The following is a 20,278-nucleotide window of genomic DNA, read 5'->3' on the forward strand; positions in this document are numbered from 1 at the left end:
GAAGAAGTCTAATTCTTCAAAATCTTGTAGAAAGTGATCATCCCCCCCCCCCAAGTCTTCTCTTATACATTATTCTTTTATTCCAATTCTTTCAACTATTCCTCAAGTAGTACTGAAGTTCCCCTTTTCCTGCTGCACTGCACCTTAACAATGTTCTTCCTGAAATATGGCACCCAAAACATTGTACTCCACATGCTGGCTGACCGGAGCAGAGCTCAACAGGCCTATCATTTCCTTCACTTTGGACATCATCCCTGAAAAAGAGTATCCTTTCATGGATGACTGTGATTCTTTCAATAAAGGACAATCCAGTTCTTCTTCAGGTACTTGGCAAGAGAAGGAGGAGAAAGGAAATCATATCATAAAGCTTCCAAGAATTCAAACTGTATACCTGCATTCAGTTTGAATATTTTTAGTAATAGAAGCAAGTTGACAAATTAAAAATAGTTCAGAGCAAAAAATGATTTAAAAATAAGGTTATGGGAGGGCATTGTATGTATGCATACATACATATATACATCTACACACAAATACATATACACAGATATACAGGTGACAGGAATAGTACTAGACTTGTAATTTTGATGGTGAAAAAACTCTCCATATCAATGCAGTTCAGCATTTTCTCAACTCTGTTAAAGATTATGAAATCTCAGAAAGTTGCCTAATACTGAGGGTCAAACAGTCATCATGGGACTGGACTTACTAGACTTGACCCCATGTTTTCCTGGCTTTCATACCAGTTCTCTATCCACTATACCACACTGTCTCTTAAACATGCATGTGTGTGTGTGTGTGTGTGTGTGTGTGTGTGTATATATATATATATATATATACACACAAACATAAATGTATGTACATACAAAGTGACCCAAAAGTCTTAGTGCAGTTTTAAGCTTTAAAAGACAAGTTAGTGGCACAGTGGACAGAAAACTGGACCTTTATCAAGAATACCTGAATTTGAATTAATAAATCTTTATTGACAGATACTTACTAGCTGTGTGACCCTGGCTAAGTTGCTCAATTTGTTTGCCTCAATTGCCTCATTTGTAAAATAGAGTTACTATAGGGTTATTGTGAGGACCACATAAGATAAAGGACTTACCATGGTGGTTGGAACAATGTTATTACTATTAATATTATTGTTGTTAATAGTGTAAAATATAGATTAGAAACAGGAATGATTGAATTTTATGATGCAATAGTCTAGGCAAAAAGCCTAGAGTAAGGATGTGAGCAGCTCAGAAGACTGATATAAGAAATATTATTCAAATCCAAGGTCAGGAAAACAAGTTCAAATCCAGTTTCAGATACTTATTAGCTATGATGCTAGGCAAGACCATAACCTTATCCTTAATCAATTTAAATAATATTTGTAAAGTACCTAGCATATTTTTTGCACATAGTAGGTACTATATAAATGTTTATCCCCTTCCCTTTTACATATACATATATATGTGTGTATACACATATGTGTATATACATATAGTGTATATGTACAGAAAGATAAATATATTCTCTCTACTCATATTACCAGTACCCTCTCAAATCTGTTTTATATAGCTGAATAAATAGTTTTCCTAATACACAATTCTAACCAGGTTATATCCCTGCTCAAAAATTTTAAATGGTTTCCTATTGGTCATAGGAAATGAACAATATAGTGATAGATAGATGAAAGAAAGATAAAGAGAGGGGGAGAGAAAGAAAGAGAAGGAAGAAGGAGAAGGAGGAAGAGAAGGAAGAGAAGGAAGAGAAGGAAGAGAAGGAAGAGAAGGAAGGAAGGAAGGAAGGAAGGAAGGAAGGAAGGAAGGAAGGAAGGAAAGAAGGAAGGAAGGAAGGAAAAAACAAAAACTCTTTAGCCTAACTTTCCAGGGTTGCCAGAATCTGCCTCTCACTTCCCTTTCCAACCTGATTTCATGCTATTCCTCTTCAAACACAGTACATTCTAGTCAAATTGAACTGGTAATTATGCCCCTTTGTCTCACACTACTCTCTCAATTCTTGGCATATTGCAGGATTTTCTCATTCCTAAAATGCACATTTCTTCATGTCTACTTATTGAAATCCTTCTCTTCCTTCAAGACACAGATAAGATGCGGGTTGCTCCATGAATCCTTCCCTAATTCCCTTGCTGAAAAAGTAATTTCCGTTTGATGTTTTCCTAGAGCATTTTTTCTGGCTCTTTCCTTTGTCCCTATCACACCCTACTTGATGCTATATATATTTTTGTGTGCATGTTATATAACTTCTGATAAGAAATTAAGCTTCTTTGAGGCAATTTCTTACAAAAAGTCAGCAAAATATCAATTTATTAATCACCTACTATGTGTGAAGTACTCTGAATATAAAAAAAAGCAAAAGAGTGTCTACCCTCAAGGAGTTCACAATCTAAATGGAAAAGATAACACATAAAATGAATAAGAAATGGAGGCAGAGTCGCGTACACAGGGTACGAAGTCCTGAAGTTAAGTAGGAAATTATGAGTTGTCTGCTCTGGGCCCCCTCCTTTAAAAATAGAATCTAAAAGGAGTTCTCTAATATCCACCCTCCACACTCTACAATCACAAGAAGAAAGAGATCCAAAGAGCAAAGGATACTGAGATGGTATGAGTTTCAAAACTGATTGCAACTTCATGGAACGTTTATAAAAATTGACCATATATTAGGACATAAAGATCTCAAAATCAAATGCAGAAAGGCAGAAATAGTAAATGCATTTTTTAGATCACGAGGCAATAAAATTTACATTCAATAAAAAATCAGGGGAAAATAGACTAAAAAGTAATTGGAAACTAAATAATCTCAGCCTAAAACATGAATGGGTAAAACAGCAAATCATAGACACAATTAATAATTTCATCCAAGAAAATGACAATAATGACACAACATACCAAAATTTGTGGGATTTAGCCAAAGCAGTAATAAGGGGGAATTTTATATCTCTAGATGCTTACTTGCATAAAATAGAGAAAGAGAAGATCAATGAATTGGATTTCCAACTTAAAAAGAGTAAATTAAAAACCCCCATCAAATACCAAACTTGAAATTCTAAAAATAAAAGGAGAGATTAATAAAATGGAAAGTAAAAAAAAAATTGAATTAATAAATAAAACTAAGAGTTGGTTTTATGAAAAAAAAATAGATAAACCTTTAGTTAATTTGATGAGAAAAAGGAAAGAGGAAAATCAAATTGTTAGTCTTAAAAATGAAAAGGGAGAACTTTCCACCAACGAAGAGGAAATTAGAGCAATAATTAGGAGTTATTTTGCCCAACTTTATGCCAATAAATTTGGTAATCTAAGTGAAATGGAAGCATATCTACAAAAATATAGATTTCCCAGATTAACAGAGGAGGAAATAAATTGTTTAAATAGTCCCATTTTAGAAAAAGAAATAGAATAAACTATTAATCAACTCCCTAAAAAAAATCCCCAGGAATTCTACCAAGCATTTAAAGAATTATTAACTCCAATACTATATAAACTATTTGAAAAGATAGGGAATGAAGGACTCCTACCAAATTCCTTTTATGACATGGTACTGATACCTAAACCAGGTAGGATGAAAACAGAAAGAAAATTATAGACAAACCTCCCTAATGAATACTGATGCAAAAATCTTAAATAAAACATTAGCAAAGAGATCACAGAAAAATCATCCCCAGGATAATACACCATGACTAAGTAGGATTTGTACCAGGAATACAGGGCTGGTTCAATATTAGGAAAACTATTAATATTAAAATTAAAATTAAATATTGATATTTAAAATTAAAATTAAAACTATTAATATTAAAATTAATTGACTATATCAATAACCAAATTAACAAAATCCATATGATTATCTCAATAGATGCAGAAAAAGCATTTGATAAAATCCAATACCCATTACTATTAAAAACACTAGAGAATATAGGAATAAATGGACTTTTTGTTAAAATAGTAGAATCTATTTAAAACTATCAGTAAGCATCATATGTAATCGGGATAAACTGGAACCATTCCCAGTAAGATTAGGGGTCAAACAAGGTTGCCCACTATCACCATTACTTTCAATATTGTATTAGAAATGCTAGCTTTGGCAATGAGAGATGAAAAAGAGATTAAAGGAATTAAGAATAGGTAATAAGGAAACCAAATTATCACTCTTTGCAGATGATATGATAATATACTTAAGAGAACCCCAGAAAATCAACTAAAAAACTATTAGAACTAATCTACAACTTTAGCAAAGTTGCAGGACACAAAATAAATCCACATAAATCATCAGCATTTTTATATATCACTAACAAAATCCAACAAGACATACAAAGAGAAATTCCATTTAAAATAACTGTTGATAGTATAAAATATTTGGGAATTTATCTGCCAAGGGAAAGTTAGGAACTATATGAGCAAAACTACAAAACACTTTCCACACAAATAAAGTCAGATCTAAACAACTGGAAAAATATCAAGTGGTCTTGGATAGGTCGAGTGAATATAATAAAGATTACACAATACTACCTAAACTATTTATTTAGTGCTATACAATCAAACTCCCAATAAACTATTTTACTGACCTAGAAAAAATAACAATAAAATTCATCTAGAACAAAAGGTGAAGAATTTCAAGGGAACTAATGAAAAAGAAATCACATGAAGGTGGGCTAGCTGTACCAGATCTAAAATTATATTATAAAGTAGTAGTCAATAAAGTCATTTGGTATTGGCTAAGAAATAGATTAGATGATCAGTGGAATAGGTTAGGTCCACAGGACAAAATAGTCAATTAACTATGGCAATCTAATTTTTGACAAACCCAAAGACCCCAGCTTTTGGGATAAGAATTCACTATTTGACAAAAACTGCTGAGAAAATTGGAAAGTAGTCTGGCAGAACTATGCATTGACCTACACTTAAAACTGTATATCAAGATAAGGTCAAAATGGGTTCATGATCTAGATATAAAGAATGATATTATAAAAATTAGAAGAACATAGGATAGTTTACCTTGCAGCCTATGGAGGAGGAAGAAATTTCTGACCAAAGAAGAACTAGAGATCATTACTGACAACAAAATAGCTAATTTTGATTATAGTAAGTTAGAAAATTTTGTACAAACAAAACTAATGCAGACAAGATTAGAAGGGAAGCAACAAACTGGGAAAACATTTTTACAATCAAAGGTTCTGATAAAGGCCTCATTTACAAAATATATAGAGAATTGACTCAAATTTATAAGAAATCAAGCCAGTCTCCAGTTGATGAATGATCAAAGGATATGAACAGACAATTTTCAGACGAAGAAATTGAAGCTATTTCTAGTCATATGAAAAAGTGCTCTAAATCACTATTGATCAGAGAAATGCAAATTAAGACAACCCTGAGATACCACTACATACCTTTCAGATTGGCTAGGATGAAAGGAAAAGATAATGGTGAATGTTGGAGGGGATGTGGGAAAACTGGGACACTGATACATTATTGGTGGAAGTATGAACGGATCCAACTATTCTGGAGAACAATTTGGAACTATGCTCAAACAGTTATCAAACTGTGCATACTACTGGGCTTGTATCCCAAAGAGATCTTAAAGAAGGAAAAGGGATCCACATGTGCAAAAATGTTTGTGGCAGCCCTTTTTGTAGTGGCAAGAAACTGGAAACTGAATAGATGCCCATCAGTTGGAGAATGGCTGAATAAATTATGGTATATGAATGTTATGGAATATTATTGTTCCATAAGAAATGACCAACAGGATGATTTCAGAGAATCCTGGAGAGACTTACATGGATTGATGATAAGTGAAATGAGCAGAACAAGGAGATCATTATACATGGCAATAACAATATTATATGATAATCAATTTTGACAGATATGACTCTTTCTAACAACGAGATGATTGAGGCCAGTTCCAATGATCTTGTGATGAAGAGACCCAACTACACCCAGAAAGAAACCTGTAGGAACTGAGTGTGTATCACAACATAGCATTTCCACTCTTTCTATTATTATTTACTTGCATTTTTGTTTTCCTTTTCAGGCTTTTTTTTCTTCCTGGATCTGATTTTTCTTGTGCAGCAAGATAACTATATAAATATGTATGCATATGTTGCATTTAATATATATTTTAGCATATTTAACATGTATTGAACTACCTGCCATCTAGGAGAGGGGGTTGGGGGGAAGGAAGGGAACATTTGTAACAGAAGATTTTGCAAGGGTCAATGTTGAAAAATTTACCCATGCATATGTTTTGTAAATAAAAAGCTATAATAAAAAAAACTATTTAAAAAAACTGATTGCAAAAAGATGAGTTTCTGGAGACAATGATGAAGTCCAGGTGAGCAGCCAGGTGTGAAATGAAGGTACTGAATAAATGTTTGTTGGATTAATGTGAATATATTGATCATCCACTGTGTATAAATAACTGTATTAGGTACTACATAGAAAATACAATGGAAACAGGAGAAAATTTATACTAGAGAAGCTTACAAATTAGATGTTAAAGGAGAACAGATATAGCTTAAATGCCTCAAAGCTCACAAATCAACACAAGCATAAATTAATTTATTACAAACGAAGTAAATACTGACAGCACCCACATAAAGAGTATCTAAGCTAGGGCAAAATTAATCAGGAAAGGCTTCTTGGAGGAGGTATATTCAGAGTTCAACTCCCTGTGGGTAATCAAGAATTAGACCTCAATGATGGATTTCCTTAAACCAGAGGACCATAAGAACACAACCTGGTCCCACCCTATCTTCTCAGACTTATTTCTGCCCTGTACAGCCTTGCTAAATTGAAATTCTTACTATTCACTATGATTTTGCTATCCCTTCATGCCTCAAGCACATTCTCTCCTCTCCTCTACCTCTCAGAAGTCGTATTTTTCTTTATGACTCAATGCAAACGTCACCTTTAATAAGAAGGCTTTTCTTGTCTTCTTAGTTGCTAGTTCCTTCTGTCCCACAGTTATCTTACATTTACTTTTTATTTAACTATAAATACATGGTATCAGCTTCTATGTAAATTCCTTGAGGGCAGACTTTAATTTTTGCTTAGGTATCCACAGAAAGTAGCTCAGTTCCTGGCATACTGTAGGTAAATAATGAATGATTGTTGACTGACTGATTGACAAAATGTAAAACAGTCCCTATCTTCAAGGAGTTTACCTTTTACCAAGTGAATGCAATATGCTTATGTATGTGTGTATGTATATATGTACATATGTGTGTATATATATATATATGTATATTTTTAGCCAAAAAAAGTACAAGATAATTTGATAAGGGAAACAATAATCTGGAAAGGTTTCCTTGTAGAAAGTGGCAACTGATATCACCCTTAAAGGAAGCTCCTAAGATTCAAAGAATAAGGAAATAAGAAGGGAGTGAAGTTTGCTCAGTGGTATTTAGGGAAAATCTGGGTCAGTAAATAAATTTGGATGGGTCATAGAATGTGCGAAAGACAATAATATAAAATATCTCAAAAGGTAAGCTCTTCAGACATGAAAGATTAAATGTCAAGCTGAGGCACATTTTATCCTAGAGGCAAGACAGTTATTTGAAGATTCTGATCAGGGATATGTTATGATCAGACCTGTTTCTGGAAGACTACTTTGGTAGCTATACAAAAGATGGAGTCTTCTTCAGAAGAAGTCACAGAAGACAAGATGCATTAGGAAGACTAATTAAGAAGCTATTCCAGTAGTCCAGTTTAGAGATCCTCAACTACAGGAGTAGCCTCATGGATTGGAAAAAAAGGGGAATGAGTGTAAGAGATAGTCAAATGTTAAAGCACCTCTCTAAAAAGGAATTCCTCTCATCTTCTGAGCAAAGGTAGTATCAATGGAATAAGTGTCTAGATTTTCAAATTGACTACTTTGAAAACAAAGGACAAACAATTTTGAAAAGGAAATGATCATTGAATCTATAAGTTCTGATATGTCAACTAAAAAAATCAATCTACTTTAGATGTAACCTAAACTCATTAAAATAGGTTTGTGACGCTGAGACAGATAGTTGTAGGTAGGATTCTGGGGCAGAATTAATGCTAACAAATTAATAAATGTGAACTTTCCCATTAGTTGGGTTTCCTGTAGGTCTGAACATTACTGACTTAAGTGGTTAGTGGATAGTGCTCATGTCTTGGCAGCAGGAGTCATGGGTCCTACTGAATCAAGAATGCTGACACACTACAAATTTCTAAAGACTAATTTTTCTTGAAAAAAGATGAACCTAGAAGGGCAGCTGCTAAATTAAGACAAAAAATAGAACATAAATTTTCCCTGAAACAAAACAGTCATTGAAGAGATTCTGGTCTCCTTTGGAGAAATATGATGGATTAGAGGTGGGGAATCAGACATGAATGAATTTTCAGAAAGTGCCAATAGATAGAATTGTTTTAATTATCCATATTGGTAACAAGAAAAAGCTTCTATTTTGGAAAGAAGATATTGGATTAGTGGGCAGTAATGGATTTTTTAAAGTGGCTCAATAAAATATTTTAAAACATATGTAATAAAAGACAACAAAAGAGGGACGCAAATGGAGCAGGGTTTTTTTGGCTATTTTATTTAACTTTATATGTATATACAAAGATACATACACTGGGGCAGATATTTTGCAGGGATAAATTCTATAAGTCAAATTCGATTTAGAAGTCAGAGGGACCTTAGCAATCACCTAGTCTCACTTACTTGTTTATGAGTCTAAAAGTTTTCAGATGATCCTTAGATGAAGTTGGCAGTTTTCAAATATTTGGAGTCTTGTCCCAGTGGAAGAATTAGATTTGTCTTTCTTATCTCCAGAGGACAGAAATAGGAGGAATGGATGGAAGTTGTAGAGAAGTAAAAGTGTGAGTTAAGGAAAAATCTTCCTTATATTTAGAAATATCCCAAAGAGCTCCCTCAATGTTAATGAGTTACCTGTCCTGAAAAGATTTAAGCACTGTTAGAAAGACAAGTCACTCGATATATTGTAGAGGGGGTTTCAGGTCAGACACAACTTGGATATCTTTGCAATGCTGAGTGGACCTTTCCTAGACTGAGATTCTGTGATAGCAAGGAAATTACAGTCCTTAAAATGTAACTATCTCTGTATAGCCAAAATCTGGCATTGCACAATTTTGTCTATAAGCTGGATCTTATCATACACTCAGCACTAGTAATATAACAGAAACCCACTGTATATTTTTTGGCTCTAAATTTCCAAATTTCTCAGAACCAATGGATGGTGTTGATATGGTATAGGCATTGGTGTTTCCTTAGAAGTAGAGAATGCAAGGTTTTCATAAACATGAAGAAAGTAAAGCTCAATTTGAGCAGGATCTTACATCTAGCACCTGTCCCTGATAGAGATAGGAAAGAGAGCCCAGAAAATGTGTTTCAGGAGTATTTAGAAGATGCAGAAGAAAGCTGACATGAGCTCTATGGTTTTCCTTGAACCAGTTCCCAGAATTCTACTTATTCTGGAGACAAAAAATAAAGGATCTCAAATGCAATTCCATCATTTGATGAGAATTTAAGAGAGAATGGGAGAGAAAACAGGCCCAGGACAGTAACATTTTGAGCCATAAACACATCCAACTGAAGAGACAATCAAAGGACATTTTCAATGAACATACGTACTATGCATTAAATAATTCCTTACTGAAATTAGTTTTTTTCTTCCTCAAAACACTGTTAGGATGATGATAAACAAAAAAAATTTTTAAAGATGTATTCTTTCCCTTTATTTGATTCTTGAATCCATAAAAATGGAAGGAAGGTCATGACTGATAACTAGAAATGGGAACAGCTCTGTGCCCTCTTACTCCATTTCTTCACTCTTAGTTTCCTCAGTTATAAAGATGGAATATATTGGATTAGATAATCTAAGATCTTTTCTAGGAGATAGTCAGGTAGTTCAGTGGATAAAATGCTGGATTTGAAATCAGGAAGATCAGAGTTCAAATATGGCCTCAGACACTTATTAGCTATGTGACCTTGGGAAAGCCATTTAAACTCTGTTTCCCTTAATCCACTGGGGCAGGAAATAGCAAACCACTCTATTATCTTTGTCAAGAAAACCCCACAGATAGTATGGTAAAGAGGTCATGAAGAGTTGGACATGACCGAACAGTAACAAAAGCAAAGATCCCTTCAAGATCTGTAATTCTACAGTCCTCATTCATTTCCATTATTCTTCTGTCTCCATCAACCATCCCTTCTCTTTTTGTGCTTGGATTTTCTTTTTTTTTTCTCTTTTGAAAAATCAAGTCAGATGCATGTTCAAATTGGACTGGATATTAAAGATTAGATTGCATCTGTCTGAATATAAATAATTTACTGCATGATGGTCAGATTGAATTTAATTAGTTCTTGTTCTCCTGATAGAATCAGCCCACTATTGCTAAAACATTTCACTCCGAATTAGTCTGAAAAGGACTAACAAGACAATGCTAATTTTACATGCATGATGTCCCCCACAGTATAAGAATATATTTATGCAGCAAGTATGCATACCTCCCAAGATGTTACTACTCTTGTGGAATTTGAGGGTGTGAAAGGAATAGGTCATAGGATAAGCTGGAGCAGAAGCTCGAAAGGATGATGGAGGCCATAATTACAAATACAATCTTTTATTATTCCTTAAATTTTCCATTCCCCATCATTTAAGATAAAAGGAAAGGGTCAGAGAAGTGAAAAGGTACATGAGTACCAGATACTGGGAAGAGAGGGAAAGGAGGTCACTCTGTACGCCTACCCTGCAAAAATACCTCATCAGAGTATAATGGTTTTTCTTTGCAGAAAATAGTTTGGTTACATGTCAACTTTCACCTGCCTGGGGGAATTATGGTTGCAGGTTAGGACCTAATTATGAGCACATTCCCCCTGGGTTAGGGTAAAAGCTAGTAGCAGAAGGAAGAGGTAGGTTGTTGAGAATAGTCCTTAATTTATCCTCAAATTCCCTTTAGAAACATTTGCAATGAGGAAGATCCCTCAAAACAATAAAACAGAATCAAAAACCCCAGAAGAGAGGAAAAATACCACAAGGTTTTAAAGAATGTAAGATATATAATCCTGAGAAATTTGAAAAATCTAAACCTCAGAGAGAAAGTTCACCAAAAGAAAAATTCTAAATAAACCAGAGGCTTATTTTTTCTGATCAATAAATCAAAAAGCAGTCATTAAGTATCTATTATTTATTAGAAATGCTCTCTCCCAGACATGATGGAAAAGGTTAAAAAAGTGGGAGAAGTTCTGTTTTTCAGGGGGTGGGGAAAGACACAATATTATTTTTATCTCATCCATCTCTAAAATTTCACTCTCCCACACACAGGACACAATTTAAATGCATGGTTTAAAAGAATGTTAAGCTACAAAGAATAGATAGTGAAGCCTCTCACAAGTTCAAAAGAGTGAACAAGACCAAAAACCTTTATTAATGTATCTCCCTGATTTTCCCATACTCTTGGCTTTAAGATGAAATGGGAAACTCAGTTTTCTATAAGAAAACCTACCAAGGTTCTAGTTCAGAAAAGAAGAAATGGTTCCCAATTGTGTTGTCAAATATCACTCCCAACCTATGACTGCGGTTTTAAATCTCAACTCTTAAAACAAGTAAAATGGGAGTAAAAAAAAAAAAAGGTTGACTCAAAAAATGGTCTAGATCAGCAATTCTCAAACATGTTGTTATTAGAACTCCTTTATAATCTAAAATATTATTGAGAATCTCTCCCCCTAAAAAAGCTTTTATTGTTGTGGGTTATGTCTATTGATATTTATCATATTAGAAATTTAAGTCTCTTAGTATAACTATATAAATAATTTGGAGCTCACCTACAGCTTTTTCTTCTCCGCCACTAGTGTGAAAGCTGTACTTAAAAGGAAATAAAACTAACCCTAGGACCTGATTAGCCTGCAGAACAGGGTCTGGTTTCCTAGGACACAGCTATTCTGCCCATCCCCCCTTTCATTCAAAGGCACTAAAAAGCCCCAATCAGGTGAAGTGTAGGTCCCTTGAACTTGGTAGATTTCTTTCTGAAGCCCTTTCATTAACTTTTACCTGCCCTGATTACCAGACAATTTCCATATGGAACCTGGCAGGGGTCTTCAAACTTTTTAAATAGGGGGCCAGTTCACTGTCCTTCAGACTGTTGGAGGGCTGAACTATAGTAAAAACAAAAACTTTGTTTTGTGGGTCTTTAAATAAAGAAACTTCATAGCCTTGGGTGAGGGGGATAATCATCCTCAGCTACCGCATCTGGCCCGCGGGCCGTAGTTTAAGGACCCCTGCAAGAGAACATCCAGGGAAGCTAACTACAAATGTTTCACTATTGCATAACTTTGCTGTGTTAGGGCAAAGGAAAACCTTCTTGTGTTAAATATTTATTGGCTTGTGAGTCCCTCATTTTGTCCCTGACCTAAGCTGCCATTAGACCCATGTCTTCAAGACCCTAAAAGAGACTCCAAGAGTCACTGAACTAAACTTGAAGAACCACAGGTCTAGAAAATCACTCAAAATCATTTCCTACCCTTCAATCTTTAACTGTTGCAATTCCTACTGTCAATGCCAAGAGAAGTCTAATGTGAATGACAAACAGTGACAAACCATGGAAAGACCTATACATATTGCAAAGAAGGAAACAGGTTCAATAGAACAGTTATGATTTCATAAGCCCTAGGTTGCAAGAATGTGCAATGAAATACTAACAAGTCTCCATGACTGCCTCTTAAACTTGAATGTAGAGAAATCCAGGAAGTGTTTTGTGTTGTCCCTAATTCTGTGAATTCTTAGTTTTAAAAGCAACAAAGTAAAGTCAAGGGCATGAAACAGCAGCTAATCCAGCAAACATTTACCAAAAGTCTACTGTTATCGACACTGTGCTAGGTGCAAGAAAAGAAAATTTAGATGAGTCTTGACCTCCCAGAGCTTTCTATAATATGAAATATAAACCAGTAGCTACACAACCAAAATAAAATGGGAAGAACATTATAGGCACAGGATTAATGAGACATAAGCGGGAGAAGTTGAAAAGAATGAAGCATGAATGGAGAATAGTGAATGGTCTACTTTGAATGGAATACTGAATGTCAGGTTGTGTATGTCCTTGAAAACCATATGAGGAGTTTCACCCTTTAGCTGACAGACAATAGGAGATGCTGAAGTATTTTGGGAGGAAAGACATAACCACATTACAAAAGAAAATTAAATCTGGTAAAAAAAAAAAGTGAAGGATATAATATAGCAGGAAAGAATAATGGTGAAAGGGTCTAATAAGAGAAAATTGGTAATGTGGTGGGAATAGGAAGGAGTGTAGTGGATGCAGAGATATTGAAAAGACAGATATCAAATACCTGCTCCCAGCAAATAGTGGTAATTAGAAGCAATTAACAGATCCAGGAAAGAACCCCATGGTTGAATGATGACATCTATGTTGGTAACACCACAGAAGGAGAGTAATATGAAATCAAGCAAGGAAGGTAGTAACCACATCATACAGGACTTTAAATGCTGGGATAAGGATTATGAATTTTAACCTAGAGGAAATGAGGAACTACCAAAAGATTTTAAACAGGAGAATGGTGGACTTTATATGAATAGTTACAAGCAAAATAAATTCCAACTACAGAAAACTGATTACAAATAGAGGTTTTAAAAGGAGATAGTGAAAGAGCAAGAAACAATGACTAGTAGAAGATCAGACAGTTCCAATGATAGATTACTAGTGTTGATTTCATGCCCTTTCTTTTCCCAGTTTATTTTTCCTTATAAAGAAGAGGCTGAAAAGAAAAAAGAAGAAATATTACAATACAGTAATATGAAAGAAAAAATAAACCTAACAATCATAATTATGAATGTGAATGGGATAAAAAAGGAGGGAGATAGAACTGATCAAAAAGCAAAACTCAATGATACATTGTTTATAAGAAATATCCCTAAAACATAAAGATTCAGACAGAGCAAATATGAGAGATTAGAATGGAATCTATTATGCTTTAATTAAATATAAAAACACATAGATAGCAATTATGATTTCAAACTAGGAAATAGTATAAATAGACATGATCAAGAGAAAGAGGTATAAAAGTCAAATTATATGTTAAAGGCACCATAGATAATTAAACAAAAAAATACTACATATGTGCTGAATGCTTTACTATCGTAAAGAAAAAGCTAATCAAACTGCACAGAGAAAGAGATGGTAAAGCAGTCATTTTGGCAAACTTCAACGGGACCATTTCAGACCTACAGAATCTAAACCTAAAAAAAGTCTAAAATAAGAAAGCTAAACAAGAAGGAAGATAAGGATCTGAATAGATTTTCAGTATCTTCTGAAGGGAATCATTCAAGTTCCCATGAACTCCATAAAAAGGAAAAGACATATTTATATTAAATTTAATCAATATCATTAATATTTTGACAGGTACAATAAAACAGGACAAAATAAAATAAGAATTATAGAAGTAGTAGAGCTGTGATAAAAAGGGAAAAGGCGAAAAACAGAAAGGTAATGGATTTTTGCTTCTGAATCTCCACATTTTGTGTAATGGAAGATAAATATTTACCCTGCTATATAAAAGGGAGAAAATTAGTTGACTAGGCCTTCCATACTCCACGATATATTGCCTAAGCTAGGAGTTTTGCTGTGCAGTGGCAATAAATAGCCATAGTTTGTCATTGTGAATATTGGGAAGTTGGAAGTAGAATCAGGAAATTTCTGGAGAGGTATCTTAGTCAACCTGGTGGTTGCTTTCTATGACTTATTTCTCAGTTCCAATTTCATAGTTTTATTCCCAAATAGCAAGTGATAAGGCATACTCAAAAGACAATGTCCATGTGTACAGTATCCTTCACTGTCTAGCATAACAATAAGTTAAGCAACTGAGTTAAAGTAGGAAAAATTATTAAGAAAAAGATATTCATTCAACAACAATACTATATGATGACCAGTTCTGATGGACCTGGCCATCCTCAGCAAGGAGATCAACCAAATCATTTCCATTGGAGCAGTAATGAACTGACCCAGCTACGCCCAGAGAAAGAACTCTGGGAGATGACTAAAAACCATTACATTGAATTCCCAATCCCTATATTTATGCCCACCTGCATTTTTGATTCCCTTCACAAGCTAATTGTACAATATTTCAGAGTCTGATTCTTTTTGTACAGCAAAATAACAGTTTGGTCATGTATACTTATTGTATATCTAATTTATATTTTAATATATTTAACATCTACTGGTCATCCTGCCATCTGGGGGAGGGGGTGGGGGTGGGGTAAGAGGTGAAAAATTGGAACAAGAGGTTTGGCAATTGTTAATGCTGTAAAGTTACCCATACATATAACCTGTAAATAAAAAGCTATTAAAAAAAAAGAAAAAGACATTCACTTATCTCACAGGGTTGTAATGAGGATTAAATATGAGACAATATTTGTAAAGTGCTTTGCAAACCTAAAAGTAATATTAGTTAGTTGTGGTTTTTATCCCTAGCAGAGAAGCTGAAGGCATGAACAAAAATAAAACTCCTAATGCAATAATAAGTACTGTAAGTTAAAAGAATCCCAAGGGCAAATTCCAGATGCAAATAATTCTATAATAATATAATTTCCTCCTAGTGTCTGAAATTTCTAGGATCTTTTAGTACCTAAGGCTCCTTCTGCCCCTCAGTGGTAGCCTAGTACATAGAGATCTGTTCAGTGACCATCTAACTATTTCCTTATATTCCCATTCCATCCTCAAGGTTGGGAGGAGGAGATGGAAAATATAGGAAATTGGAATCCAAGCATCATTTCAGCTACATTCATGTGCGTCTATGCTAATTTGTGGCACAAGCAAACTCCGTTGATTTCCTATGCTGTGTGTCTGAATTTCTGAATATAAGCAATGAGGAAGATGGGAAAGAGAAACCAAAAACTCCTTAAAGAGGCAGATTATCCAAAACCACCCCTTATAAACATTCACAGAAAAGCTAGACTAGAACAAAAAGTTAGTCTGTTGCTTTTCTAACTATTCAGATTTATTGCATTCCTATCCAAGGCTCAGAAATACAATCAAACTGAAGAAAAGCAGAAATAAGTAGAAAATTGCTGCTGAAAGAATGAGACGGTGGAATTTACTAAAATTGAGCCTGAGAATGCTAAGATTAGTTGGGGTAGGGAGTGGATATAGTGATTGAGGATGCTGCTTGCTTTAACAACAGTTAGATTCCAACCACATATACCCCAGGGGTCCTTTTTCTACCACTGAGACATTGACTACCCCCTGGAGCTATTTTATATTTGAATCCTATTAATGACAAATTTTATAATTTAATTTGAAATGGAGGATAAAGCTAATGTGAAATTCACCTTTGCATTTAATAGAATATTAAGAAAATAAATCCGGACCTAGGAAATAATCTAATCCTTTGCATTTAATGGAATATTGAAATAAATCAAGACCTAGAAAGTAATCTAATCCAGGTATTTCATTTTAGAAGAAACATTCCTAGAAAGGTTAAGGCCATGTAACTAGTTAGAAGAGACAGGTTTAGAACTTGAATCTCTGAACTGTTGTGGTTCTTTTTCTGTTCCATGAAATGTTTTACTTCCAAATCAGTAGCTTGTTCAATCTAGCAAGGAAAGATTTTGCTTATTGGATTTAGTCAAACATTGGCCTATTTAGCTCCTTCTGTTTTGTTGCATATTCCTTGGTGGTTTTGATTTTTCAAGGACCTACTGACTTTCCCACTCAAATATCTATGTGTGTCATGGTCTCACCTAAGACCCTGTGTTCCCTGAGGAAACTGACTTCCCACAAAAGCCAGCCTCATGAATCACTGTCATTCCCTGAATACACACCTGACCATCTTGGACATCCACATTACCAAATGCTTTGGAAAAAAAAAGTTTCCATAAACTATAGCTTCTTTCAGGGAATATGGAACATAAAATACAAACTTACAGATTTTTACTTGGTGTCCCAATTTTTAAGCTTTTAAAACCCTTCAGTGAATTTATCTATTTTCTACTTCTTTCCTAAATGAAAGAGAGGTAAGAAGGAGAGCAATGAAAAAAATCAAACCTCAGATCAAGCAGGATCTTACTTGGCACCTGGTCCTGTTAGATATAGGGTGGGAAGGGTATGGAAAGGCAAGAGAGGAATAAGTGTCCAGAAATCACGTGCAATTTGCCAAATTTATAAAGCAAACAAGAGGGGGAAGATCTTATTTAAATTACTTGAGAGAACAAAGAGCTTTTAAGTACCCCTAAATTCTATAAATAGCACATACACACAATTGAGATATTAATTACAACCATTTTCATTTGTTCCCTAAATCTAGTCAAAAAGAGACACCATCCCATCACTGACAGTAATTTTCAAAATGATCTTTTAAAATATTCTTAAAGTCAATTCTTTAAATTAAAGCAGACCAATCTTTCCCCCAATTTTTTTAATAGGGGCAATTCAATCAACCAAATCAACAAATATTCGTTAAACATCTATTATATGTCAGGCAAGAGGATAAAACTGCAAAGGAGAAAACAATCCTCATTCGCAAGGAGCTTACATTCTAAATGAGGAGACAAATGAATGTATATTCTACTACACTCAATATTTTTCATTTTGCTAATTATTACCAATCCTTGCAATCCTTGTCCTAAAGGGGAGCTTTTATTTAGAAAGAGATAAAGAGATAAAGGGAAAGAGAGAAATGAAGACAGAAAAAAGGAGAAAGAAACAGAAAGGGAAGGAGAGAGAGGGAGAGGGGAGAGAGAGGGAAAGAGGGAGGGAGGGAGGGAGGGAGGGAAGGAGAGAGAGAGAGAGAGAGAGAGAGAGAGAGAGAGAGAGAGAGAGAGAGAGAGAGAGAGAGAGAAACCTATTAGTTTAAAGCTATTACTTCATATTAGAAACCATGCCTAAGTGAAGGGGCAGGTCAATTCTCCAGGGGCCTCCACAGCTATGAATCATAACACTTGAAGGAGTTGCAAAGCAGCCTTCACAAATGTTCCTTGTGGATTGGGAATGAACTAAATTGGAGGCAGAGGGAAGAGGAGAAAGGTCAGAGAATGCAACTGCCTCTCAGTCTCTTTGTATCATCGTCATCCTCTCACATGAAGAGAGAGGTGTTTTATCCTAAGATCTCAGCATCTTCTCTTAATACATGACATTTGAAACCTTAGTGTTTAAAGTAATTACATTATAATGCATATTTCAACATTAAAATGCAACTACCTCAGTCTTTAGGTAAATGTGTATCTGTAGTACCTACAGGAAACTAGATCCTCTCCCAGCAATTGTAGGGGAGGTAAAGACATAAAGAGAATAGCATGTTCTCTGAAACATATTGATACTGTGCAACCTAAGGCATGTCACTGAATTCTGAACTGCAATTTCTTCATATGTAAAAAGATAAAAAGTATATCTGTGTTACTTCAGCCTGGACTGATGCCCACTATCTATTCATCCCTTTCAAACTCTTATGCTGCCCATTCCACTGAAGGAAATCACACACACACACACACACACACACACACACACACACATATATATATATATATATACTCAGATATACTTCAAATTTCTATTACCTACTCCGAAGTGGTCCCCAGCTGCCCACCAATTTTTTACTCTTTTCTCACTGATTTTTTGGTACTAATCAAACCATTGTTCCAAATCTCTTACTTACACCAGTTCCCCCCACCCTTCCCTCTTGGGAGAGGTCTTCTCTTCATATTTTTTTCTGGAAAAAAATTTATCACTATCCTTCTAAACTACCTCTTCTCCAATTCTATACTTCAAATATCCTCAACAAATTTCCCATTCTCTCCTCCTTAGCTAGCAATTTCAACAGAAGAGGTGGCCTTCTTTTCACCAGCATCAATATCCCTATTTGTGCTCTTGGCTCCATCTTCTAGGGAAATTTTCCTTTTATTTATCACTCATTAAATTTCTTTTTTAAGTTAAATTTTTATTTTTATTCTAAACCTAAAGTATTTAGATTTATGAATATTTGCATATGCATAATCAAATAAAAAAGAGGATTATACATAAAACCCCAAATCTCTATTATATAGAGCTTGCTTTTCTAAGTTTGTAATAATGTCAAACTATATAGCTTTAAAACTGTCCTGCTTGTCTGACCTTCTTTTGTTACTTCTTTTATTTTAATAATATTTTTTAAAAAGAAGACACCTTAATTATGCTCCTTTCCTTTTTCTTTCTTTATTTACTACCCTATTCTCTCCCTAATTTTCTATTTTTTATCCAATGATTCCTCTCCTGCTGCCTTCAAACATACCAGTCTCCCTCATCCTTAAAAATCTCTTATGGAACAATATCATCAGCTGTCATCTTCTCTCTCTCCTTCCTTTCAGAGTCACGCTTCTGAAAAGATCTGCTTATACTTTTTGCCTCCATTTTCTCACATCCCATTCAGTTCATAATTTTACTGTAATTTTACTTTTGAGGACATCACTCAATTGAAACCCTTCTCTCCTAGGTAACAATAATCTCCTTACTACTAAATCCAATTGTTTTTTAGCCTTGTTTTAAGTGTCCAATAATGTTTAATTTAATTAACATAATTTAATATTGACCACTCCCTCCTGAATACCCTCTTTTCTTTAGGTTTTCATGACATTATTCTCTTCGGGCTCTCCTTCTACCTGTCTGAGCATTCTCAATGTCCTTTGAAGGTTTATCATTTTATGTTTCCCTTCCTATGTGTGGAGAAAGCCAAGGTCTCTCTTCAGTCTTTTCTTTGTCTTACAGTGTCTCTCAGTGATGTCATCAGCTTCTATGGGTTCAACTAATTATCACTATGAGAATGACTTCCAAATCTATAAATTCATCCCTTATTCTCTCTCATGTGTTCCAAGAATCTCCAACTACCTGCCAAATGTCTCCACCTGATGATGTCTCACAGACTTTTCAAATTACATATCACCCAAACTGAATTCATTATCATCTTAAACCTATTCCTCCTTAATTATAAGTGAGAGCTAACATGTTTGCATATAATTCGTTCTGCTGGGTGGACTGAAAAGGAATTCTGACTACTCTTTTTAAATCTTATCCTTTTTTACACTCTCATTGATAGTTCAACCATCAAATTCTCTCACCTGGATTCTTAAGCCAAGTTCCTGGATCTACCTCCTAACCTCCCCTCATCCAGTTTGTTCTCCACACAACTAACTGTCAAATTGATGTTCTTAAAGCACATATCAGTCTGTCACTCCCCAGCTCAAGAAGCTTCAATATCTCCCTATTGTCTCTGGAATAAAATGTCTAATGTCCATCTAAACCGTACTCCAACCTATCCT

The 20,278-nt window shown here is 34.6% G+C and overlaps 1 protein-coding gene across 7 annotated transcripts in view; it reads right to left on the reverse strand.

Annotated features, from left to right (window-relative positions):
- Positions 1-20,278, reverse strand: part of RBFOX3 (RNA binding fox-1 homolog 3) — a 942,623-nt gene that overhangs the window by 829,541 nt on the left and 92,804 nt on the right. The gene's annotated exons all lie outside the window — the stretch shown is intronic.

The sequence above is a fragment of the Sarcophilus harrisii genome, chromosome 4, assembly GCF_902635505.1.
Source record: "Sarcophilus harrisii chromosome 4, mSarHar1.11, whole genome shotgun sequence".
Taxonomy (NCBI): Eukaryota; Metazoa; Chordata; class Mammalia; order Dasyuromorphia; family Dasyuridae; genus Sarcophilus; species Sarcophilus harrisii.